The sequence below is a fragment of the Hyla sarda genome, unplaced genomic scaffold, assembly GCF_029499605.1.
Source record: "Hyla sarda isolate aHylSar1 unplaced genomic scaffold, aHylSar1.hap1 scaffold_1189, whole genome shotgun sequence".
In the NCBI taxonomy this organism is placed as follows: domain Eukaryota; kingdom Metazoa; phylum Chordata; class Amphibia; order Anura; family Hylidae; genus Hyla; species Hyla sarda.
In genome coordinates, this window is record NW_026607812.1 from 1 (window position 1) to 25587 (window position 25587).

Consider the following 25587-nt stretch of genomic DNA (forward strand, 5'->3'; position numbering starts at 1 on the left):
GGAGCGTCCAGGCACAGGACTTCTGCTGCTGCTGACTAAATGGCCTCCTTAATTGGATCATTTGAGTAGCCAGCACACCTGTGCAGGTAGGGCATGACATGATAGGCAGCTGCCTTGATAGCGGGTGGGTGCTGAATGTTCCTAATTGACAAAATAAGATTAATGCTTATGAAGAAATATAAAATCTCATCCCTTCCCCAATATCGCGCCACACCCCTACCCCTTAATTCCCTGGTTGAACGTGATGGACATATGTCTTTTTTCGACCGTACTAACTATGTAACTATGTAACATAACATGGGGGGGGGTCTCCTGGCTGTTCACACAGGTGTGTCATTGCTGTACATTGACCATGCATTGCTTCTGTGGTATTGCAAAGGCAAAGACAAATGCTTCCAGCCATCCATTGCACTAATGGATTGGTCATCAGCTGGCTGTCTATGTCCCGCATCAATATAGACCAAAGTACAGAGGGTTAGGCTATGCTATTGTGCACCTACCTGATGCATCAGAAGGTGCGAGGCCCTTGCTAAATTCTGTGCACAGACTTTGAGATCTATGCTTTAGACTGTATCTAAACCTGCTCCAACATGGACTGACATTCTGGCCTACTTTCAGCCGATGCGACTTGTCTGTCGCTGAACAGTCGCTTTTTATGTATTCAGCACCTATGTATAATGTTGTAAAAATGCTCTAGAAGCTAAAGTCGCAGAAATGTCACACATATTTGGCCTGCAACTTTCTGTGCGACAAATTCAGACAGGAAAAATCAGTATAAATCCTTAGAAAATTATCCCCCAGTGTCTCCATCTGCTGGCGGTATTGAATAAGCATTGCTGCACTGATGGGGTATGCATTAGACGAAAAAAAAGAAGAAAAAGAAGAATAATACGCCCAGAAAAGAGGCGAAAAGGAGAAAAACGTAAAAAAACGTGAAAAAAAAGTAAGAGGAAGAGAAGGGAAAAAAAGGTGGAAATGGGTTTAAAAGTGATTTCGGCGGAGAAATATATATATATATATATATATATATATATATATATATGCGCACACACACACATAGATATAAACGTATTCTCCGTTGAGATATTGCAGCCGCTGCTGTGTCCAGGCCCAGGAGCCTTAGCACTGTGCTGTGATGTCACTCAATACCACTGACATCACTAGGTGTAAACAACATCTCTCCTTTGCTGTGTATGTGACTATGGAGCTGTTTGGTGATGTCGTCTATTACGGCCTTCATAGAAGCAACAGGAGATTGTTGCATCCATCTTGAACCCTCAGAACTACAGTGCTATGATGTCACTCACTTCCACAGGCCTTGCAGAGTGTAAACAACAACAACCCAGCTTTGTTGTGTATGTAACCAAAGGGATTTGTGATGTCACCTAGAACCTTCACAGCAGCGACAGCTTTATGAGGAGCATCAGCACTGCTCTGCCTGAGCAGAACCATCACCGCCATAGGTTGTCAAATAACCCGGATTTAACCCACACAGGTAAGTCCAATGGGGTGCAGGCATGTCCTCTATGCTTACAGCTTCCCGTGGGTGTTGGTTTGATACCGTTTGGGGACAGCCAAGGAGGCATCTGCAGGCAACAAAGGTAGGTGTGTGCTTGTGTGTGTGTTTCCTATGCAGATCCTAAGCCCAGTGTCACATGCAAGTAGGAGGAGTAAGAAGGGTTCCTGGCAAATCCGGGTTATGGATTGCATTTAAAAAGGCCCCGTGGGAGTGCAATGGGCCCCTGTCTTGCTGCTTAGCAATAATGGTATGGGTTTAGGTTCTGCTGTGTGTACTGGTGGTTGACTGCCCCCCAGCCCAGAGTGTGCATGGAAAATTGTCTGGCAGCCTCCCTGACAGCAAGCAGTGATAGTGCCCATGAAGGGGACCTTGTTGGGCCCGCCCCTTTCACGGTTATCGCTTCTCGGCCTTTTGGCTAAGATCAAGTGTAGTATCTGTTCTTATCAGTTTAATATCTGATATGTCCCCTATCTGGGGACCATATATTAAATGGATTTTTGAGAACGGGGGCCGATTTCGAAGCTTGCTTCCGTCGCCCTATGCATTGACCCGATATGGCAGTATCTTCGGGTACAGTGCACCACCCCCTTACAGGGTTAAAAAGAAAGATTCCTACTTTCATTGCTACCTGCTTGCTGGCTAGCCAGCTAGCCAGCCCTGTGGGCCTTGCTGCTGCTGCAGCCAAAAAACAAAAGGTGGTGCTGCTGCTGCTTCTGCTGCTTCTGCTTCTGCTTGTGTCTGGCCCCTGTTGGAGCGTCCAGGCACAGGACTTCTGCTGCTGCTGACTAAATGGCCTCCTTAATTGGATCATTTGAGTAGCCAGCACACCTGTGCAGGTAGGGCATGACATGATAGGCAGCTGCCTTGATAGCGGGTGGGTGCTGAATGTTCCTAATTGACAAAATAAGATTAATGCTTATGAAGAAATATAAAATCTCATCCCTTCCCCAATATCGCGCCACACCCCTACCCCTTAATTCCCTGGTTGAACGTGATGGACATATGTCTTTTTTCGACCGTACTAACTATGTAACTATGTAACATAACATGGGGGGGGGTCTCCTGGCTGTTCACACAGGTGTGTCATTGCTGTACATTGACCATGCATTGCTTCTGTGGTATTGCAAAGGCAAAGACAAATGCTTCCAGCTATCCATTGCACTAATGGATTGGTCATCAGCTGGCTGTCTATGTCCCGCATCAATATAGACCAAAGTACAGAGGGTTAGGCTATGCTATTGTGCACCTACCTGATGCATCAGAAGGTGCGAGGCCCTTGCTAAATTCTGTGCACAGACTTTGAGATTTATGCTTTAGACTGTATCTAAACCTGCTCCAACATGGACTGACATTCTGGCCTACTTTCAGCCGATGCGACTTGTCTGTCGCTGAACAGTCGCTTTTTATGTATTCAGCACCTATGTATAATGTTGTAAAAATGCTCTAGAAGCTAAAGTCGCAGAAATGTCACACATATTTGGCCTGCAACTTTCTGTGCGACAAATTCAGACAGGAAAAATCAGTATAAATCCTTAGAAAATTATCCCCCAGTGTCTCCATCTGCTGGCGGTATTGAATAAGCATTGCTGCACTGATGGGGTATGCATTAGACGAAAAAAAAGAAGAAAAAGAAGAATAATACGCCCAGAAAAGAGGCGAAAAGGAGAAAAACGTAAAAAAACGTGAAAAAAAAGTAAGAGGAAGAGAAGGGAAAAAAAGGTGGAAATGGGTTTAAAAGTGATTTCGGCGGAGAAATATATATATATATATATATATATATATATATATATATATATGCGCACACACACACATAGATATAAACGTATTCTCCGTTGAGATATTGCAGCCGCTGCTGTGTCCAGGCCCAGGAGCCTTAGCACTGTGCTGTGATGTCACTCAATACCACTGACATCACTAGGTGTAAACAACATCTCTCCTTTGCTGTGTATGTGACTATGGAGCTGTTTGGTGATGTCGTCTATTACGGCCTTCATAGAAGCAACAGGAGATTGTTGCATCCATCTTGAACCCTCAGAACTACAGTGCTATGATGTCACTCACTTCCACAGGCCTTGCAGAGTGTAAACAACAACAACCCAGCTTTGTTGTGTATGTAACCAAAGGGATTTGTGATGTCACCTAGAACCTTCACAGCAGCGACAGCTTTATGAGGAGCATCAGCACTGCTCTGCCTGAGCAGAACCATCACCGCCATAGGTTGTCAAATAACCCGGATTTAACCCACACAGGTAAGTCCAATGGGGTGCAGGCATGTCCTCTATGCTTACAGCTTCCCGTGGGTGTTGGTTTGATACCGTTTGGGGACAGCCAAGGAGGCATCTGCAGGCAACAAAGGTAGGTGTGTGCTTGTGTGTGTGTTTCCTATGCAGATCCTAAGCCCAGTGTCACATGCAAGTAGGAGGAGTAAGAAGGGTTCCTGGCAAATCCGGGTTATGGATTGCATTTAAAAAGGCCCCGTGGGAGTGCAATGGGCCCCTGTCTTGCTGCTTAGCAATAATGGTATGGGTTTAGGTTCTGCTGTGTGTACTGGTGGTTGACTGCCCCCCAGCCCAGAGTGTGCATGGAAAATTGTCTGGCAGCCTCCCTGACAGCAAGCAGTGATAGTGCCCATGAAGGGGACCTTGTTGGGCCCGCCCCTTTCACGGTTATCGCTTCTCGGCCTTTTGGCTAAGATCAAGTGTAGTATCTGTTCTTATCAGTTTAATATCTGATACGTCCCCTATCTGGGGACCATATATTAAATGGATTTTTGAGAACGGGGGCCGATTTCGAAGCTTGCTTCCGTCGCCCTATGCATTGACCCGATATGGCAGTATCTTCGGGTACAGTGCACCACCCCCTTACAGGGTTAAAAAGAAAGATTCCTACTTTCATTGCTACCTGCTTGCTGGCTAGCCAGCTAGCCAGCCCTGTGGGCCTTGCTGCTGCTGCAGCCAAAAAACAAAAGGTGGTGCTGCTGCTGCTTCTGCTGCTTCTGCTTCTGCTTGTGTCTGGCCCCTGTTGGAGCGTCCAGGCACAGGACTTCTGCTGCTGCTGACTAAATGGCCTCCTTAATTGGATCATTTGAGTAGCCAGCACACCTGTGCAGGTAGGGCATGACATGATAGGCAGCTGCCTTGATAGCGGGTGGGTGCTGAATGTTCCTAATTGACAAAATAAGATTAATGCTTATGAAGAAATATAAAATCTCATCCCTTCCCCAATATCGCGCCACACCCCTACCCCTTAATTCCCTGGTTGAACGTGATGGACATATGTCTTTTTTCGACCGTACTAACTATGTAACTATGTAACATAACATGGGGGGGGGTCTCCTGGCTGTTCACACAGGTGTGTCATTGCTGTACATTGACCATGCATTGCTTCTGTGGTATTGCAAAGGCAAAGACAAATGCTTCCAGCCATCCATTGCACTAATGGATTGGTCATCAGCTGGCTGTCTATGTCCCGCATCAATATAGACCAAAGTACAGAGGGTTAGGCTATGCTATTGTGCACCTACCTGATGCATCAGAAGGTGCGAGGCCCTTGCTAAATTCTGTGCACAGACTTTGAGATCTATGCTTTAGACTGTATCTAAACCTGCTCCAACATGGACTGACATTCTGGCCTACTTTCAGCCGATGCGACTTGTCTGTCGCTGAACAGTCGCTTTTTATGTATTCAGCACCTATGTATAATGTTGTAAAAATGCTCTAGAAGCTAAAGTCGCAGAAATGTCACACATATTTGGCCTGCAACTTTCTGTGCGACAAATTCAGACAGGAAAAATCAGTATAAATCCTTAGAAAATTATCCCCCAGTGTCTCCATCTGCTGGCGGTATTGAATAAGCATTGCTGCACTGATGGGGTATGCATTAGACGAAAAAAAAGAAGAAAAAGAAGAATAATACGCCCAGAAAAGAGGCGAAAAGGAGAAAAACGTAAAAAAACGTGAAAAAAAAGTAAGAGGAAGAGAAGGGAAAAAAAGGTGGAAATGGGTTTAAAAGTGATTTCGGCGGAGAAATATATATATATATATATATATATATATATATATATATATATGCGCACACACACACATAGATATAAACGTATTCTCCGTTGAGATATTGCAGCCGCTGCTGTGTCCAGGCCCAGGAGCCTTAGCACTGTGCTGTGATGTCACTCAATACCACTGACATCACTAGGTGTAAACAACATCTCTCCTTTGCTGTGTATGTGACTATGGAGCTGTTTGGTGATGTCGTCTATTACGGCCTTCATAGAAGCAACAGGAGATTGTTGCATCCATCTTGAACCCTCAGAACTACAGTGCTATGATGTCACTCACTTCCACAGGCCTTGCAGAGTGTAAACAACAACAACCCAGCTTTGTTGTGTATGTAACCAAAGGGATTTGTGATGTCACCTAGAACCTTCACAGCAGCGACAGCTTTATGAGGAGCATCAGCACTGCTCTGCCTGAGCAGAACCATCACCGCCATAGGTTGTCAAATAACCCGGATTTAACCCACACAGGTAAGTCCAATGGGGTGCAGGCATGTCCTCTATGCTTACAGCTTCCCGTGGGTGTTGGTTTGATACCGTTTGGGGACAGCCAAGGAGGCATCTGCAGGCAACAAAGGTAGGTGTGTGCTTGTGTGTGTGTTTCCTATGCAGATCCTAAGCCCAGTGTCACATGCAAGTAGGAGGAGTAAGAAGGGTTCCTGGCAAATCCGGGTTATGGATTGCATTTAAAAAGGCCCCGTGGGAGTGCAATGGGCCCCTGTCTTGCTGCTTAGCAATAATGGTATGGGTTTAGGTTCTGCTGTGTGTACTGGTGGTTGACTGCCCCCCAGCCCAGAGTGTGCATGGAAAATTGTCTGGCAGCCTCCCTGACAGCAAGCAGTGATAGTGCCCATGAAGGGGACCTTGTTGGGCCCGCCCCTTTCACGGTTATCGCTTCTCGGCCTTTTGGCTAAGATCAAGTGTAGTATCTGTTCTTATCAGTTTAATATCTGATACGTCCCCTATCTGGGGACCATATATTAAATGGATTTTTGAGAACGGGGGCCGATTTCGAAGCTTGCTTCCGTCGCCCTATGCATTGACCCGATATGGCAGTATCTTCGGGTACAGTGCACCACCCCCTTACAGGGTTAAAAAGAAAGATTCCTACTTTCATTGCTACCTGCTTGCTGGCTAGCCAGCTAGCCAGCCCTGTGGGCCTTGCTGCTGCTGCAGCCAAAAAACAAAAGGTGGTGCTGCTGCTGCTTCTGCTGCTTCTGCTTCTGCTTGTGTCTGGCCCCTGTTGGAGCGTCCAGGCACAGGACTTCTGCTGCTGCTGACTAAATGGCCTCCTTAATTGGATCATTTGAGTAGCCAGCACACCTGTGCAGGTAGGGCATGACATGATAGGCAGCTGCCTTGATAGCGGGTGGGTGCTGAATGTTCCTAATTGACAAAATAAGATTAATGCTTATGAAGAAATATAAAATCTCATCCCTTCCCCAATATCGCGCCACACCCCTACCCCTTAATTCCCTGGTTGAACGTGATGGACATATGTCTTTTTTCGACCGTACTAACTATGTAACTATGTAACATAACATGGGGGGGGGGGGTCTCCTGGCTGTTCACACAGGTGTGTCATTGCTGTACATTGACCATGCATTGCTTCTGTGGTATTGCAAAGGCAAAGACAAATGCTTCCAGCCATCCATTGCACTAATGGATTGGTCATCAGCTGGCTGTCTATGTCCCGCATCAATATAGACCAAAGTACAGAGGGTTAGGCTATGCTATTGTGCACCTACCTGATGCATCAGAAGGTGCGAGGCCCTTGCTAAATTCTGTGCACAGACTTTGAGATCTATGCTTTAGACTGTATCTAAACCTGCTCCAACATGGACTGACATTCTGGCCTACTTTCAGCCGATGCGACTTGTCTGTCGCTGAACAGTCGCTTTTTATGTATTCAGCACCTATGTATAATGTTGTAAAAATGCTCTAGAAGCTAAAGTCGCAGAAATGTCACACATATTTGGCCTGCAACTTTCTGTGCGACAAATTCAGACAGGAAAAATCAGTATAAATCCTTAGAAAATTATCCCCCAGTGTCTCCATCTGCTGGCGGTATTGAATAAGCATTGCTGCACTGATGGGGTATGCATTAGACGAAAAAAAAGAAGAAAAAGAAGAATAATACGCCCAGAAAAGAGGCGAAAAGGAGAAAAACGTAAAAAAACGTGAAAAAAAAGTAAGAGGAAGAGAAGGGAAAAAAAGGTGGAAATGGGTTTAAAAGTGATTTCGGCGGAGAAATATATATATATATATATATATATATATATATATATATATATATATGCGCACACACACACATAGATATAAACATATTCTCCGTTGAGATATTGCAGCCGCTGCTGTGTCCAGGCCCAGGAGCCTTAGCACTGTGCTGTGATGTCACTCAATACCACTGACATCACTAGGTGTAAACAACATCTCTCCTTTGCTGTGTATGTGACTATGGAGCTGTTTGGTGATGTCGTCTATTACGGCCTTCATAGAAGCAACAGGAGATTGTTGCATCCATCTTGAACCCTCAGAACTACAGTGCTATGATGTCACTCACTTCCACAGGCCTTGCAGAGTGTAAACAACAACAACCCAGCTTTGTTGTGTATGTAACCAAAGGGATTTGTGATGTCACCTAGAACCTTCACAGCAGCGACAGCTTTATGAGGAGCATCAGCACTGCTCTGCCTGAGCAGAACCATCACCGCCATAGGTTGTCAAATAACCCGGATTTAACCCACACAGGTAAGTCCAATGGGGTGCAGGCATGTCCTCTATGCTTACAGCTTCCCGTGGGTGTTGGTTTGATACCGTTTGGGGACAGCCAAGGAGGCATCTGCAGGCAACAAAGGTAGGTGTGTGCTTGTGTGTGTGTTTCCTATGCAGATCCTAAGCCCAGTGTCACATGCAAGTAGGAGGAGTAAGAAGGGTTCCTGGCAAATCCGGGTTATGGATTGCATTTAAAAAGGCCCCGTGGGAGTGCAATGGGCCCCTGTCTTGCTGCTTAGCAATAATGGTATGGGTTTAGGTTCTGCTGTGTGTACTGGTGGTTGACTGCCCCCCAGCCCAGAGTGTGCATGGAAAATTGTCTGGCAGCCTCCCTGACAGCAAGCAGTGATAGTGCCCATGAAGGGGACCTTGTTGGGCCCGCCCCTTTCACGGTTATCGCTTCTCGGCCTTTTGGCTAAGATCAAGTGTAGTATCTGTTCTTATCAGTTTAATATCTGATACGTCCCCTATCTGGGGACCATATATTAAATGGATTTTTGAGAACGGGGGCCGATTTCGAAGCTTGCTTCCGTCGCCCTATGCATTGACCCGATATGGCAGTATCTTCGGGTACAGTGCACCACCCCCTTACAGGGTTAAAAAGAAAGATTCCTACTTTCATTGCTACCTGCTTGCTGGCTAGCCAGCTAGCCAGCCCTGTGGGCCTTGCTGCTGCTGCAGCCAAAAAACAAAAGGTGGTGCTGCTGCTGCTTCTGCTGCTTCTGCTTCTGCTTGTGTCTGGCCCCTGTTGGAGCGTCCAGGCACAGGACTTCTGCTGCTGCTGACTAAATGGCCTCCTTAATTGGATCATTTGAGTAGCCAGCACACCTGTGCAGGTAGGGCATGACATGATAGGCAGCTGCCTTGATAGCGGGTGGGTGCTGAATGTTCCTAATTGACAAAATAAGATTAATGCTTATGAAGAAATATAAAATCTCATCCCTTCCCCAATATCGCGCCACACCCCTACCCCTTAATTCCCTGGTTGAACGTGATGGACATATGTCTTTTTTCGACCGTACTAACTATGTAACTATGTAACATAACATGGGGGGGGGGGGGTCTCCTGGCTGTTCACACAGGTGTGTCATTGCTGTACATTGACCATGCATTGCTTCTGTGGTATTGCAAAGGCAAAGACAAATGCTTCCAGCCATCCATTGCACTAATGGATTGGTCATCAGCTGGCTGTCTATGTCCCGCATCAATATAGACCAAAGTACAGAGGGTTAGGCTATGCTATTGTGCACCTACCTGATGCATCAGAAGGTGCGAGGCCCTTGCTAAATTCTGTGCACAGACTTTGAGATCTATGCTTTAGACTGTATCTAAACCTGCTCCAACATGGACTGACATTCTGGCCTACTTTCAGCCGATGCGACTTGTCTGTCGCTGAACAGTCGCTTTTTATGTATTCAGCACCTATGTATAATGTTGTAAAAATGCTCTAGAAGCTAAAGTCGCAGAAATGTCACACATATTTGGCCTGCAACTTTCTGTGCGACAAATTCAGACAGGAAAAATCAGTATAAATCCTTAGAAAATTATCCCCCAGTGTCTCCATCTGCTGGCGGTATTGAATAAGCATTGCTGCACTGATGGGGTATGCATTAGACGAAAAAAAAGAAGAAAAAGAAGAATAATACGCCCAGAAAAGAGGCGAAAAGGAGAAAAACGTAAAAAAACGTGAAAAAAAAGTAAGAGGAAGAGAAGGGAAAAAAAGGTGGAAATGGGTTTAAAAGTGATTTCGGCGGAGAAATATATATATATATATATATATATATATATATATATATATATATATGCGCACACACACACATAGATATAAACGTATTCTCCGTTGAGATATTGCAGCCGCTGCTGTGTCCAGGCCCAGGAGCCTTAGCACTGTGCTGTGATGTCACTCAATACCACTGACATCACTAGGTGTAAACAACATCTCTCCTTTGCTGTGTATGTGACTATGGAGCTGTTTGGTGATGTCGTCTATTACGGCCTTCATAGAAGCAACAGGAGATTGTTGCATCCATCTTGAACCCTCAGAACTACAGTGCTATGATGTCACTCACTTCCACAGGCCTTGCAGAGTGTAAACAACAACAACCCAGCTTTGTTGTGTATGTAACCAAAGGGATTTGTGATGTCACCTAGAACCTTCACAGCAGCGACAGCTTTATGAGGAGCATCAGCACTGCTCTGCCTGAGCAGAACCATCACCGCCATAGGTTGTCAAATAACCCGGATTTAACCCACACAGGTAAGTCCAATGGGGTGCAGGCATGTCCTCTATGCTTACAGCTTCCCGTGGGTGTTGGTTTGATACCGTTTGGGGACAGCCAAGGAGGCATCTGCAGGCAACAAAGGTAGGTGTGTGCTTGTGTGTGTGTTTCCTATGCAGATCCTAAGCCCAGTGTCACATGCAAGTAGGAGGAGTAAGAAGGGTTCCTGGCAAATCCGGGTTATGGATTGCATTTAAAAAGGCCCCGTGGGAGTGCAATGGGCCCCTGTCTTGCTGCTTAGCAATAATGGTATGGGTTTAGGTTCTGCTGTGTGTACTGGTGGTTGACTGCCCCCCAGCCCAGAGTGTGCATGGAAAATTGTCTGGCAGCCTCCCTGACAGCAAGCAGTGATAGTGCCCATGAAGGGGACCTTGTTGGGCCCGCCCCTTTCACGGTTATCGCTTCTCGGCCTTTTGGCTAAGATCAAGTGTAGTATCTGTTCTTATCAGTTTAATATCTGATACGTCCCCTATCTGGGGACCATATATTAAATGGATTTTTGAGAACGGGGGCCGATTTCGAAGCTTGCTTCCGTCGCCCTATGCATTGACCCGATATGGCAGTATCTTCGGGTACAGTGCACCACCCCCTTACAGGGTTAAAAAGAAAGATTCCTACTTTCATTGCTACCTGCTTGCTGGCTAGCCAGCTAGCCAGCCCTGTGGGCCTTGCTGCTGCTGCAGCCAAAAAACAAAAGGTGGTGCTGCTGCTGCTTCTGCTGCTTCTGCTTCTGCTTGTGTCTGGCCCCTGTTGGAGCGTCCAGGCACAGGACTTCTGCTGCTGCTGACTAAATGGCCTCCTTAATTGGATCATTTGAGTAGCCAGCACACCTGTGCAGGTAGGGCATGACATGATAGGCAGCTGCCTTGATAGCGGGTGGGTGCTGAATGTTCCTAATTGACAAAATAAGATTAATGCTTATGAAGAAATATAAAATCTCATCCCTTCCCCAATATCGCGCCACACCCCTACCCCTTAATTCCCTGGTTGAACGTGATGGACATATGTCTTTTTTCGACCGTACTAACTATGTAACTATGTAACATAACATGGGGGGGGGGGGGTCTCCTGGCTGTTCACACAGGTGTGTCATTGCTGTACATTGACCATGCATTGCTTCTGTGGTATTGCAAAGGCAAAGACAAATGCTTCCAGCCATCCATTGCACTAATGGATTGGTCATCAGCTGGCTGTCTATGTCCCGCATCAATATAGACCAAAGTACAGAGGGTTAGGCTATGCTATTGTGCACCTACCTGATGCATCAGAAGGTGCGAGGCCCTTGCTAAATTCTGTGCACAGACTTTGAGATCTATGCTTTAGACTGTATCTAAACCTGCTCCAACATGGACTGACATTCTGGCCTACTTTCAGCCGATGCGACTTGTCTGTCGCTGAACAGTCGCTTTTTATGTATTCAGCACCTATGTATAATGTTGTAAAAATGCTCTAGAAGCTAAAGTCGCAGAAATGTCACACATATTTGGCCTGCAACTTTCTGTGCGACAAATTCAGACAGGAAAAATCAGTATAAATCCTTAGAAAATTATCCCCCAGTGTCTCCATCTGCTGGCGGTATTGAATAAGCATTGCTGCACTGATGGGGTATGCATTAGACGAAAAAAAAGAAGAAAAAGAAGAATAATACGCCCAGAAAAGAGGCGAAAAGGAGAAAAACGTAAAAAAACGTGAAAAAAAAGTAAGAGGAAGAGAAGGGAAAAAAAGGTGGAAATGGGTTTAAAAGTGATTTCGGCGGAGAAATATATATATATATATATATATATATATATATATATATATATATATATGCGCACACACACACATAGATATAAACGTATTCTCCGTTGAGATATTGCAGCCGCTGCTGTGTCCAGGCCCAGGAGCCTTAGCACTGTGCTGTGATGTCACTCAATACCACTGACATCACTAGGTGTAAACAACATCTCTCCTTTGCTGTGTATGTGACTATGGAGCTGTTTGGTGATGTCGTCTATTACGGCCTTCATAGAAGCAACAGGAGATTGTTGCATCCATCTTGAACCCTCAGAACTACAGTGCTATGATGTCACTCACTTCCACAGGCCTTGCAGAGTGTAAACAACAACAACCCAGCTTTGTTGTGTATGTAACCAAAGGGATTTGTGATGTCACCTAGAACCTTCAGCAGCAGCGACAGCTTTATGAGGAGCATCAGCACTGCTCTGCCTGAGCAGAACCATCACCGCCATAGGTTGTCAAATAACCCGGATTTAACCCACACAGGTAAGTCCAATGGGGTGCAGGCATGTCCTCTATGCTTACAGCTTCCCGTGGGTGTTGGTTTGATACCGTTTGGGGACAGCCAAGGAGGCATCTGCAGGCAACAAAGGTAGGTGTGTGCTTGTGTGTGTGTTTCCTATGCAGATCCTAAGCCCAGTGTCACATGCAAGTAGGAGGAGTAAGAAGGGTTCCTGGCAAATCCGGGTTATGGATTGCATTTAAAAAGGCCCCGTGGGAGTGCAATGGGCCCCTGTCTTGCTGCTTAGCAATAATGGTATGGTTTAGGTTCTGCTGGTGTGTACTGGTGGTTGACTGCCCCCCAGCCCAGAGTGTGCATGGAAAATTGTCTGGCAGCCTCCCTGACAGCAAGCAGTGATAGTGCCCATGAAGGGGACCTTGTTGGGGCCCGCCCCTTTCACGGTTATCGCTTCTCGGCCTTTTGGCTAAGATCAAGTGTAGTATCTGTTCTTATCAGTTTAATATCTGATACGTCCCCTATCTGGGGACCAATATTAAATGGATTTTTGAGAACGGGGGCCGATTTCGAAGCTTGCTTCCGTCGCCCTATGCATTGACCCGATATGGCAGTATCTTCGGGTACAGTGCACCACCCCCTTACAGGGTTAAAAAGAAAGATTCCTACTTTCATTGCTACCTGCTTGCTGGCTAGCCAGCTAGCCAGCCCTGTGGGGCCTTGCTGCTGCTGCAGCCAAAAAACAAAAGGTGGTGCTGCTGCTGCTTCTGCTGCTTCTGGCTTCCTGCTTGTGTCTGGCCCCTGTTGGAGCGGTCCAGGCACAGGACCTTCTGCTGCTGCTGACTAAATGGCCTCCTTAATTGGATCATTTGAGTAGCCAGCACACCTGTGCAGGGTAGGGCATGACATGATAGGCAGCTGCCTTGATAGCGGGTGTGGTGCTGAATGTTCCTAATTGACAAAATAAGATTAATGCTTATGAAGAAATAATAAAATCTCATCCCTTCCCCCAATATCGCGCCACACCCCTACCCCTTAATTCCCTGGTTGAACGTGATGGACATATGTCTTTTTTCGGACCGTACTAACTATGTAACTATGTAACATAACATGGGGGGGGGTCTCCTGGCTGTTCACACAGGTGTGTCATTGCTGTACATTGACCATGCATTGCTTCTGTGGTATTGCAAAAGGCAAAGACAAATGCTTCCAGCCATCCCATTTGCACTAATGGATTGGTCATCAGCTGGCTGTCTATGTCCTGCATCAATATAGACCAAAGTACAGAGGGTTAGGCTTGCTATTGTGCACCTACCTGATGCATCAGAAGGTGCGAGGGCCCTTGCTAAATTCTGTGCACAGACTTTGAGATCTATGCTTTAGGACTGTATCTAAACCTGCTCCAACATGGACTGACATTCTGGCCTACTTTCAGCCGATGCGACTTGTCTGTCGCTGAACAGTCGCTTTTTTATGTATTCAGCACCTATGTATAATGTTGTGTAAAAATGCTCTAGAAGCTAAAGTCGCAAGAATGTCACACATATTTGGCCTGCAACTTTCTGTGCGACAAATTCAGACAGGAAAAATCAGTATAAATCCTTAGAAAATTATCCCCCCAGTGTCTCCATCTGCTGGCGGTATTGAATAAGCATTGCTGCACTGATGGGGTATGCATTAGACGAAAAAAAGAAGAAAAAGAAGAATAATACGCCAGAAAGAGGCGAAAAGGAGAAAAACGTAAAAAAACGTGAAAAAAAAAGTAAGAGGAAGAGAAGGGAAAAAAAGGTGGAAATGGGTTAAAAGTGATTTCGGCGGAGAAATATATATATATAATATATATATATATATATATAATATATATGTGCGCACACACACACATAGATATAAAGTATTCTCCGTTGAGATATTGACAGCCGCTGCTGTGTCAGGCCCAGGAGCCTTAGCACTGTGCTGTGATGTCACTCAATACCACTGACATCACTAGGTGTAAACAACATCTCTCCTTTGCTGTGTATAGTGACTATGGAGCTGTTTGGTGATGTCGTCTATTACGGCCTTCATAGAAGCAACAGGAGATTGTTGCATCCATCTTGAACCCTCAGAACTACAGTGCTATGATGTCACTCACTTCCACAGGCCTTGCAGAGTGTAAACAACAACAACCCAGCTTTGTTGTGTATGTAACCAAAGGATTTGTGATGTCACCTAGAACCTTCACAGCAGCGACAGCTTTATGAGGAGCATCAGCACTGCTCTGCCCTGAGCAGAAACCATCACCGCCATAGGTTGTCAAATAACCCGGATTTAACCCACACAGGTAAGTCCAATGGGGTGCAGGCATGTCCTCTATGCTTACAGCTTCCCGTGGGTGTTGGTTTGATACCGTTTGGGGACAGCCAAGGAGGCATCTGCAGGCAACAAAGGTAGGTGTGTGCTTGTGTGTGTGTTTCCTATGCAGATCCTAAGCCCAGTGTCACATGCAAGTAGGAGGAGTAAGAAGGGTTCCTGGCAAATCCGGGTTATGGATTGCATTTAAAAAGGCCCCGTGGGAGTGCAATGGGCCCCTGTCTTGCTGCTTAGCAATAATGGTATGGGTTTAGGTTCTGCTGTGTGTACTGGTGGTTGACTGCCCCCCAGCCCAGAGTGTGCATGGAAAATTGTCTGGCAGCCTCCCTGACAGCAAGCAGTGATAGTGCCCATGAAGGGGACCTTGTTGGGCCCGCCCCTTTCACGGTTATCGCTTCTCGGCCTTTTGGCTAAGATCAAGTGTAGTATCTGTTCTTATCAGTTTAATATCTGATACGTCCCCTATCTGGGGACCATATATTAAATGGATTTTTGAGAACGGGGGCCGATTTCGAAGCTTGCTTCCGTCGCCCTATGCATTGACCCGATATGGCAGTATCTTCGGGTACAGTGCACCACCCCCTTACAGGGTTAAAAAGAAAGATTCCTACTTTCATTGCTACCTGCTTGCTGGCTAGCCAGCTAGCCAGCCCTGTGGGCCTTGCTGCTGCTGCAGCCAAAAAACAAAAGGTGGTGCTGCTGCTGCTTCTGCTGCTTCTGCTTCTGCTTGTGTCTGGCCCCTGTTGGAGCGTCCAGGCACAGGACTTCTGCTGCTGCTGACTAAATGGCCTCCTTAATTGGATCATTTGAGTAGCCAGCACACCTGTGCAGGTAGGGCATGACATGATAGGCAGCTGCCTTGATAGCGGGTGGGTGCTGAATGTTCCTAATTGACAAAATAAGATTAATGCTTATGAAGAAATATAAAATCTCATCCCTTCCCCAATATCGCGCCACACCCCTACCCCTTAATTCCCTGGTTGAACGTGATGGACATATGTCTTTTTTCGACCGTACTAACTATGTAACTATGTAACATAACATGGGGGGGGGGGGGGGGGGGGTCTCCTGGCTGTTCACACAGGTGTGTCATTGCTGTACATTGACCATGCATTGCTTCTGTGGTATTGCAAAGGCAAAGACAAATGCTTCCAGCCATCCATTGCACTAATGGATTGGTCATCAGCTGGCTGTCTATGTCCCGCATCAATATAGACCAAAGTACAGAGGGTTAGGCTATGCTATTGTGCACCTACCTGATGCATCAGAAGGTGCGAGGCCCTTGCTAAATTCTGTGCACAGACTTTGAGATCTATGCTTTAGACTGTATCTAAACCTGCTCCAACATGGACTGACATTCTGGCCTACTTTCAGCCGATGCGACTTGTCTGTCGCTGAACAGTCGCTTTTTATGTATTCAGCACCTATGTATAATGTTGTAAAAATGCTCTAGAAGCTAAAGTCGCAGAAATGTCACACAAACTTTCTGTGCGACAAATTCAGACAGGAAAAATCAGTATAAATCCTTAGAAAATTATCCCCCAGTGTCTCCATCTGCTGGCGGTATTGAATAAGCATTGCTGCACTGATGGGGTATGCATTAGACGAAAAAAAAGAAGAAAAAGAAGAATAATACGCCCAGAAAAGAGGCGAAAAGGAGAAAAACGTAAAAAAACGTGAAAAAAAAGTAAGAGGAAGAGAAGGGAAAAAAAGGTGGAAATGGGTTTAAAAGTGATTTCGGCGGAGAAATATATATATATATATATATATATATATATATATATATATATATATGCGCACACACACACATAGATATAAACGTATTCTCCGTTGAGATATTGCAGCCGCTGCTGTGTCCAGGCCCAGGAGCCTTAGCACTGTGCTGTGATGTCACTCAATACCACTGACATCACTAGGTGTAAACAACATCTCTCCTTTGCTGTGTATGTGACTATGGAGCTGTTTGGTGATGTCGTCTATTACGGCCTTCATAGAAGCAACAGGAGATTGTTGCATCCATCTTGAACCCTCAGAACTACAGCGCTATGATGTCACTCACTTCCACAGGCCTTGCAGAGTGTAAACAACAACAACCCAGCTTTGTTGTGTATGTAACCAAAGGGATTTGTGATGTCACCTAGAACCTTCACAGCAGCGACAGCTTTATGAGGAGCATCAGCACTGCTCTGCCTGAGCAGAACCATCACCGCCATAGGTTGTCAAATAACCCGGATTTAACCCACACAGGTAAGTCCAATGGGGTGCAGGCATGTCCTCTATGCTTACAGCTTCCCGTGGGTGTTGGTTTGATACCGTTTGGGGACAGCCAAGGAGGCATCTGCAGGCAACAAAGGTAGGTGTGTGCTTGTGTGTGTGTTTCCTATGCAGATCCTAAGCCCAGTGTCACATGCAAGTAGGAGGAGTAAGAAGGGTTCCTGGCAAATCCGGGTTATGGATTGCATTTAAAAAGGCCCCGTGGGAGTGCAATGGGCCCCTGTCTTGCTGCTTAGCAATAATGGTATGGGTTTAGGTTCTGCTGTGTGTACTGGTGGTTGACTGCCCCCCAGCCCAGAGTGTGCATGGAAAATTGTCTGGCAGCCTCCCTGACAGCAAGCAGTGATAGTGCCCATGAAGGGAACCTTGTTGGGCCCGCCCCTTTCACGGTTATCGCTTCTCGGCCTTTTGGCTAAGATCAAGTGTAGTATCTGTTTTTATCAGTTTAATATCTGATACGTCCCCTATCTGGGGACCATATATTAAATGGATTTTTGAGAACGGGGGCCGATTTCGAAGCTTGCTTCCGTCGCCCTATGCATTGACCCGATATGGCAGTATCTTCGGGTACAGTGCACCACCCCCTTACAGGGTTAAAAAGAAAGATTCCTACTTTCATTGCTACCTGCTTGCTGGCTAGCCAGCTAGCCAGCCCTGTGGGCCTTGCTGCTGCTGCAGCCAAAAAACAAAAGGTGGTGCTGCTGCTGCTTCTGCTGCTTCTGCTTCTGCTTGTGTCTGGCCCCTGTTGGAGCGTCCAGGCACAGGACTTCTGCTGCTGCTGACTAAATGGCCTCCTTAATTGGATCATTTGAGTAGCCAGCACACCTGTGCAGGTAGGGCATGACATGATAGGCAGCTGCCTTGATAGCGGGTGGGTGCTGAATGTTCCTAATTGACAAAATAAGATTAATGCTTATGAAGAAATATAAAATCTCATCCCTTCCCCAATATCGCGCCACACCCCTACCCCTTAATTCCCTGGTTGAACGTGATGGACATATGTCTTTTTTCGACCGTACTAACTATGTAACTATGTAACATAACATGGGGGGGGGGGGGGGGGGGGGGGGTCTCCTGGCTGTTCACACAGGTGTGTCATTGCTGTACATTGACCATGCATTGCTTCTGTGGTATTGCAAAGGCAAAGACAAATGCTTCCAGCCATCCATTGCACTAATGGATTGGTCATCAGCTGGCTGTCTATGTCCCGCATCAATATAGACCAAAGTACAGAGGGTTAGGCTATGCTATTGTGCACCTACCTGATGCATCAGAAGGTGCGAGGCCCTTGCTAAATTCTGTGCACAGACTTTGAGATCTATGCTTTAGACTGTATCTAAACCTGCTCCAACATGGACTGACATTCTGGCCTACTTTCAGCCGATGCGACTTGTCTGTCGCTGAACAGTCGCTTTTTATGTATTCAGCACCTATGTATAATGTTGTAAAAATGCTCTAGAAGCTAAAGTCGCAGAAATGTCACACATATTTGGCCTGCAACTTTCTGTGCGACAAATTCAGACAGGAAAAATCAGTATAAATCCTTAGAAAATTATCCCCCAGTGTCTCCATCTGCTGGCGGTATTGAATAAGCATTGCTGCACTGATGGGGTATGCATTAGACGAAAAAAAAGAAGAAAAAGAAGAATAATACGCCCAGAAAAGAGGCGAAAAGGAGAAAAACGTAAAAAAACGTGAAAAAAAAGTAAGAGGAAGAGAAGGGAAAAAAAGGTGGAAATGGGTTTAAAAGTGATTTCGGCGGAGAAATATATATATATATATATATATATATATATATATATATATATATATATATGCGCACACACACACATAGATATAAACGTATTCTCCGTTGAGATATTGCAGCCGCTGCTGTGTCCAGGCCCAGGAGCCTTAGCACTGTGCTGTGATGTCACTCAATACCACTGACATCACTAGGTGTAAACAACATCTCTCCTTTGCTGTGTATGTGACTATGGAGCTGTTTGGTGATGTCGTCTATTACGGCCTTCATAGAAGCAACAGGAGATTGTTGCATCCATCTTGAACCCTCAGAACTACAGTGCTATGATGTCACTCACTTCCACAGGCCTTGCAGAGTGTAAACAACAACAACCCAGCTTTGTTGTGTATGTAACCAAAGGGATTTGTGATGTCACCTAGAACCTTCACAGCAGCGACAGCTTTATGAGGAGCATCAGCACTGCTCTGCCTGAGCAGAACCATCACCGCCATAGGTTGTCAAATAACCCGGATTTAACCCACACAGGTAAGTCCAATGGGGTGCAGGCATGTCCTCTATGCTTACAGCTTCCCGTGGGTGTTGGTTTGATACCGTTTGGGGACAGCCAAGGAGGCATCTGCAGGCAACAAAGGTAGGTGTGTGCTTGTGTGTGTGTTTCCTATGCAGATCCTAAGCCCAGTGTCACATGCAAGTAGGAGGAGTAAGAAGGGTTCCTGGCAAATCCGGGTTATGGATTGCATTTAAAAAGGCCCCGTGGGAGTGCAATGGGCCCCTGTCTTGCTGCTTAGCAATAATGGTATGGGTTTAGGTTCTGCTGTGTGTACTGGTGGTTGACTGCCCCCCAGCCCAGAGTGTGCATGGAAAATTGTCTGGCAGCCTCCCTGACAGCAAGCAGTGATAGTGCCCATGAAGGGGACCTTGTTGGGCCCGCCCCTTTCACGGTTATCGCTTCTCGGCCTTTTGGCTAAGATCAAGTGTAGTATCTGTTCTTATCAGTTTAATATCTGATACGTCCCCTATCTGGGGACCATATATTAAATGGATTTTTGAGAACGGGGGCCGATTTCGAAGCTTGCTTCCGTCGCCCTATGCATTGACCCGATATGGCAGTATCTTCGGGTACAGTGCACCACCCCCTTACAGGGTTAAAAAGAAAGATTCCTACTTTCATTGCTACCTGCTTGCTGGCTAGCCAGCTAGCCAGCCCTGTGGGCCTTGCTGCTGCTGCAGCCAAAAAACAAAAGGTGGTGCTGCTGCTGCTTCTGCTGCTTCTGCTTCTGCTTGTGTCTGGCCCCTGTTGGAGCGTCCAGGCACAGGACTTCTGCTGCTGCTGACTAAATGGCCTCCTTAATTGGATCATTTGAGTAGCCAGCACACCTGTGCAGGTAGGGCATGACATGATAGGCAGCTGCCTTGATAGCGGGTGGGTGCTGAATGTTCCTAATTGACAAAATAAGATTAATGCTTATGAAGAAATATAAAATCTCATCCCTTCCCCAATATCGCGCCACACCCCTACCCCTTAATTCCCTGGTTGAACGTGATGGACATATGTCTTTTTTCGACCGTACTAACTATGTAACTATGTAACATAACATGGGGGGGGGGGGGGGGGGGGTCTCCTGGCTGTTCACACAGGTGTGTCATTGCTGTACATTGACCATGCATTGCTTCTGTGGTATTGCAAAGGCAAAGACAAATGCTTCCAGCCATCCATTGCACTAATGGATTGGTCATCAGCTGGCTGTCTATGTCCCGCATCAATATAGACCAAAGTACAGAGGGTTAGGCTATGCTATTGTGCACCTACCTGATGCATCAGAAGGTGCGAGGCCCTTGCTAAATTCTGTGCACAGACTTTGAGATCTATGCTTTAGACTGTATCTAAACCTGCTCCAACATGGACTGACATTCTGGCCTACTTTCAGCCGATGCGACTTGTCTGTCGCTGAACAGTCGCTTTTTATGTATTCAGCACCTATGTATAATGTTGTAAAAATGCTCTAGAAGCTAAAGTCGCAGAAATGTCACACATATTTGGCCTGCAACTTTCTGTGCGACAAATTCAGACAGGAAAAATCAGTATAAATCCTTAGAAAATTATCCCCCAGTGTCTCCATCTGCTGGCGGTATTGAATAAGCATTGCTGCACTGATGGGGTATGCATTAGACGAAAAAAAAGAAGAAAAAGAAGAATAATACGCCCAGAAAAGAGGCGAAAAGGAGAAAAACGTAAAAAAACGTGAAAAAAAAGTAAGAGGAAGAGAAGGGAAAAAAAGGTGGAAATGGGTTTAAAAGTGATTTCGGCGGAGAAATATATATATATATATATATATATATATATATATATATATATATATATGCGCACACACACACATAGATATAAACGTATTCTCCGTTGAGATATTGCAGCCGCTGCTGTGTCCAGGCCCAGGAGCCTTAGCACTGTGCTGTGATGTCACTCAATACCACTGACATCACTAGGTGTAAACAACATCTCTCCTTTGCTGTGTATGTGACTATGGAGCTGTTTGGTGATGTCGTCTATTACGGCCTTCATAGAAGCAACAGGAGATTGTTGCATCCATCTTGAACCCTCAGAACTACAGCGCTATGATGTCACTCACTTCCACAGGCCTTGCAGAGTGTAAACAACAACAACCCAGCTTTGTTGTGTATGTAACCAAAGGGATTTGTGATGTCACCTAGAACCTTCACAGCAGCGACAGCTTTATGAGGAGCATCAGCACTGCTCTGCCTGAGCAGAACCATCACCGCCATAGGTTGTCAAATAACCCGGATTTAACCCACACAGGTAAGTCCAATGGGGTGCAGGCATGTCCTCTATGCTTACAGCTTCCCGTGGGTGTTGGTTTGATACCGTTTGGGGACAGCCAAGGAGGCATCTGCAGGCAACAAAGGTAGGTGTGTGCTTGTGTGTGTGTTTCCTATGCAGATCCTAAGCCCAGTGTCACATGCAAGTAGGAGGAGTAAGAAGGGTTCCTGGCAAATCCGGGTTATGGATTGCATTTAAAAAGGCCCCGTGGGAGTGCAATGGGCCCCTGTCTTGCTGCTTAGCAATAATGGTATGGGTTTAGGTTCTGCTGTGTGTACTGGTGGTTGACTGCCCCCCAGCCCAGAGTGTGCATGGAAAATTGTCTGGCAGCCTCCCTGACAGCAAGCAGTGATAGTGCCCATGAAGGGAACCTTGTTGGGCCCGCCCCTTTCACGGTTATCGCTTCTCGGCCTTTTGGCTAAGATCAAGTGTAGTATCTGTTCTTATCAGTTTAATATCTGATACGTCCCCTATCTGGGGACCATATATTAAATGGATTTTTGAGAACGGGGGCCGATTTCGAAGCTTGCTTCCGTCGCCCTATGCATTGACCCGATATGGCAGTATCTTCGGGTACAGTGCACCACCCCCTTACAGGGTTAAAAAGAAAGATTCCTACTTTCATTGCTACCTGCTTGCTGGCTAGCCAGCTAGCCAGCCCTGTGGGCCTTGCTGCTGCTGCAGCCAAAAAACAAAAGGTGGTGCTGCTGCTGCTTCTGCTGCTTCTGCTTCTGCTTGTGTCTGGCCCCTGTTGGAGCGTCCAGGCACAGGACTTCTGCTGCTGCTGACTAAATGGCCTCCTTAATTGGATCATTTGAGTAGCCAGCACACCTGTGCAGGTAGGGCATGACATGATAGGCAGCTGCCTTGATAGCGGGTGGGTGCTGAATGTTCCTAATTGACAAAATAAGATTAATGCTTATGAAGAAATATAAAATCTCATCCCTTCCCCAATATCGCGCCACACCCCTACCCCTTAATTCCCTGGTTGAACGTGATGGACATATGTCTTTTTTCGACCGTACTAACTATGTAACTATGTAACATAACATGGGGGGGGGGGGGGGGGGGTCTCCTGGCTGTTCACACAGGTGTGTCATTGCTGTACATTGACCATGCATTGCTTCTGTGGTATTGCAAAGGCAAAGACAAATGCTTCCAGCCATCCATTGCACTAATGGATTGGTCATCAGCTGGCTGTCTATGTCCCGCATCAATATAGACCAAAGTACAGAGGGTTAGGCTATGCTATTGTGCACCTACCTGATGCATCAGAAGGTGCGAGGCCCTTGCTAAATTCTGTGCACAGACTTTGAGATCTATGCTTTAGACTGTATCTAAACCTGCTCCAACATGGACTGACATTCTGGCCTACTTTCAGCCGATGCGACTTGTCTGTCGCTGAACAGTCGCTTTTTATGTATTCAGCACCTATGTATAATGTTGTAAAAATGCTCTAGAAGCTAAAGTCGCAGAAATGTCACACATATTTGGCCTGCAACTTTCTGTGCGACAAATTCAGACAGGAAAAATCAGTATAAATCCTTAGAAAATTATCCCCCAGTGTCTCCATCTGCTGGCGGTATTGAATAAGCATTGCTGCACTGATGGGGTATGCATTAGACGAAAAAAAAGAAGAAAAAGAAGAATAATACGCCCAGAAAAGAGGCGAAAAGGAGAAAAACGTAAAAAAACGTGAAAAAAAAGTAAGAGGAAGAGAAGGGAAAAAAAGGTGGAAATGGGTTTAAAAGTGATTTCGGCGGAGAAATATATATATATATATATATATATATATATATATATATATATATGCGCACACACACACATAGATATAAACGTATTCTCCGTTGAGATATTGCAGCCGCTGCTGTGTCCAGGCCCAGGAGCCTTAGCACTGTGCTGTGATGTCACTCAATACCACTGACATCACTAGGTGTAAACAACATCTCTCCTTTGCTGTGTATGTGACTATGGAGCTGTTTGGTGATGTCGTCTATTACGGCCTTCATAGAAGCAACAGGAGATTGTTGCATCCATCTTGAACCCTCAGAACTACAGTGCTATGATGTCACTCACTTCCACAGGCCTTGCAGAGTGTAAACAACAACAACCCAGCTTTGTTGTGTATGTAACCAAAGGGATTTGTGATGTCACCTAGAACCTTCACAGCAGCGACAGCTTTATGAGGAGCATCAGCACTGCTCTGCCTGAGCAGAACCATCACCGCCATAGGTTGTCAAATAACCCGGATTTAACCCACACAGGTAAGTCCAATGGGGTGCAGGCATGTCCTCTATGCTTACAGCTTCCCGTGGGTGTTGGTTTGATACCGTTTGGGGACAGCCAAGGAGGCATCTGCAGGCAACAAAGGTAGGTGTGTGCTTGTGTGTGTGTTTCCTATGCAGATCCTAAGCCCAGTGTCACATGCAAGTAGGAGGAGTAAGAAGGGTTCCTGGCAAATCCGGGTTATGGATTGCATTTAAAAAGGCCCCGTGGGAGTGCAATGGGCCCCTGTCTTGCTGCTTAGCAATAATGGTATGGGTTTAGGTTCTGCTGTGTGTACTGGTGGTTGACTGCCCCCCAGCCCAGAGTGTGCATGGAAAATTGTCTGGCAGCCTCCCTGACAGCAAGCAGTGATAGTGCCCATGAAGGGGACCTTGTTGGGCCCGCCCCTTTCACGGTTATCGCTTCTCGGCCTTTTGGCTAAGATCAAGTGTAGTATCTGTTCTTATCAGTTTAATATCTGATACGTCCCCTATCTGGGGACCATATATTAAATGGATTTTTGAGAACGGGGGCCGATTTCGAAGCTTGCTTCCGTCGCCCTATGCATTGACCCGATATGGCAGTATCTTCGGGTACAGTGCACCACCCCCTTACAGGGTTAAAAAGAAAGATTCCTACTTTCATTGCTACCTGCTTGCTGGCTAGCCAGCTAGCCAGCCCTGTGGGCCTTGCTGCTGCTGCAGCCAAAAAACAAAAGGTGGTGCTGCTGCTGCTTCTGCTGCTTCTGCTTCTGCTTGTGTCTGGCCCCTGTTGGAGCGTCCAGGCACAGGACTTCTGCTGCTGCTGACTAAATGGCCTCCTTAATTGGATCATTTGAGTAGCCAGCACACCTGTGCAGGTAGGGCATGACATGATAGGCAGCTGCCTTGATAGCGGGTGGGTGCTGAATGTTCCTAATTGACAAAATAAGATTAATGCTTATGAAGAAATATAAAATCTCATCCCTTCCCCAATATCGCGCCACACCCCTACCCCTTAATTCCCTGGTTGAACGTGATGGACATATGTCTTTTTTCGACCGTACTAACTATGTAACTATGTAACATAACATGGGGGGGGGGGGGGGGGGGTCTCCTGGCTGTTCACACAGGTGTGTCATTGCTGTACATTGACCATGCATTGCTTCTGTGGTATTGCAAAGGCAAAGACAAATGCTTCCAGCCATCCATTGCACTAATGGATTGGTCATCAGCTGGCTGTCTATGTCCCGCATCAATATAGACCAAAGTACAGAGGGTTAG

The 25587-nt window shown here is 46.2% G+C and overlaps 11 non-coding genes across 11 annotated transcripts; all 11 read left to right on the forward strand.

Annotated features, from left to right (window-relative positions):
• Window positions 1–1914: 1914 nt before the first annotated feature.
• Window positions 1915–2105, forward strand: LOC130303053 (U2 spliceosomal RNA). The gene has a single exon (XR_008853176.1). It is a non-coding gene; the product is annotated as a U2 spliceosomal RNA (small nuclear RNA).
• Window positions 2106–4187: 2082 nt separating this feature from the next.
• LOC130303064 (U2 spliceosomal RNA) lies at window positions 4188–4378 on the forward strand. The gene has a single exon (XR_008853187.1). It is a non-coding gene; the product is annotated as a U2 spliceosomal RNA (small nuclear RNA).
• Window positions 4379–6460: 2082 nt separating this feature from the next.
• On the forward strand, window positions 6461–6651 carry LOC130303075 (U2 spliceosomal RNA). Its single transcript, XR_008853198.1, has one exon. It is a non-coding gene; the product is annotated as a U2 spliceosomal RNA (small nuclear RNA).
• Window positions 6652–8740: 2089 nt separating this feature from the next.
• LOC130303086 (U2 spliceosomal RNA) lies at window positions 8741–8931 on the forward strand. The gene has a single exon (XR_008853209.1). It is a non-coding gene; the product is annotated as a U2 spliceosomal RNA (small nuclear RNA).
• A 2090-nt stretch (window positions 8932–11021) lies between these two features.
• LOC130303098 (U2 spliceosomal RNA) lies at window positions 11022–11212 on the forward strand. Its single transcript, XR_008853217.1, has one exon. It is a non-coding gene; the product is annotated as a U2 spliceosomal RNA (small nuclear RNA).
• Window positions 11213–13306: 2094 nt separating this feature from the next.
• LOC130303090 (U2 spliceosomal RNA) lies at window positions 13307–13496 on the forward strand. Its single transcript, XR_008853213.1, has one exon. It is a non-coding gene; the product is annotated as a U2 spliceosomal RNA (small nuclear RNA).
• Window positions 13497–15596: 2100 nt separating this feature from the next.
• LOC130303054 (U2 spliceosomal RNA) lies at window positions 15597–15787 on the forward strand. The gene has a single exon (XR_008853177.1). It is a non-coding gene; the product is annotated as a U2 spliceosomal RNA (small nuclear RNA).
• A 2085-nt stretch (window positions 15788–17872) lies between these two features.
• Window positions 17873–18063, forward strand: LOC130303092 (U2 spliceosomal RNA). The gene has a single exon (XR_008853214.1). It is a non-coding gene; the product is annotated as a U2 spliceosomal RNA (small nuclear RNA).
• A 2105-nt stretch (window positions 18064–20168) lies between these two features.
• On the forward strand, window positions 20169–20359 carry LOC130303055 (U2 spliceosomal RNA). Its single transcript, XR_008853178.1, has one exon. It is a non-coding gene; the product is annotated as a U2 spliceosomal RNA (small nuclear RNA).
• Window positions 20360–22458: 2099 nt separating this feature from the next.
• On the forward strand, window positions 22459–22649 carry LOC130303056 (U2 spliceosomal RNA). Its single transcript, XR_008853179.1, has one exon. It is a non-coding gene; the product is annotated as a U2 spliceosomal RNA (small nuclear RNA).
• A 2094-nt stretch (window positions 22650–24743) lies between these two features.
• LOC130303057 (U2 spliceosomal RNA) lies at window positions 24744–24934 on the forward strand. Its single transcript, XR_008853180.1, has one exon. It is a non-coding gene; the product is annotated as a U2 spliceosomal RNA (small nuclear RNA).
• Window positions 24935–25587: the final 653 nt, after the last annotated feature.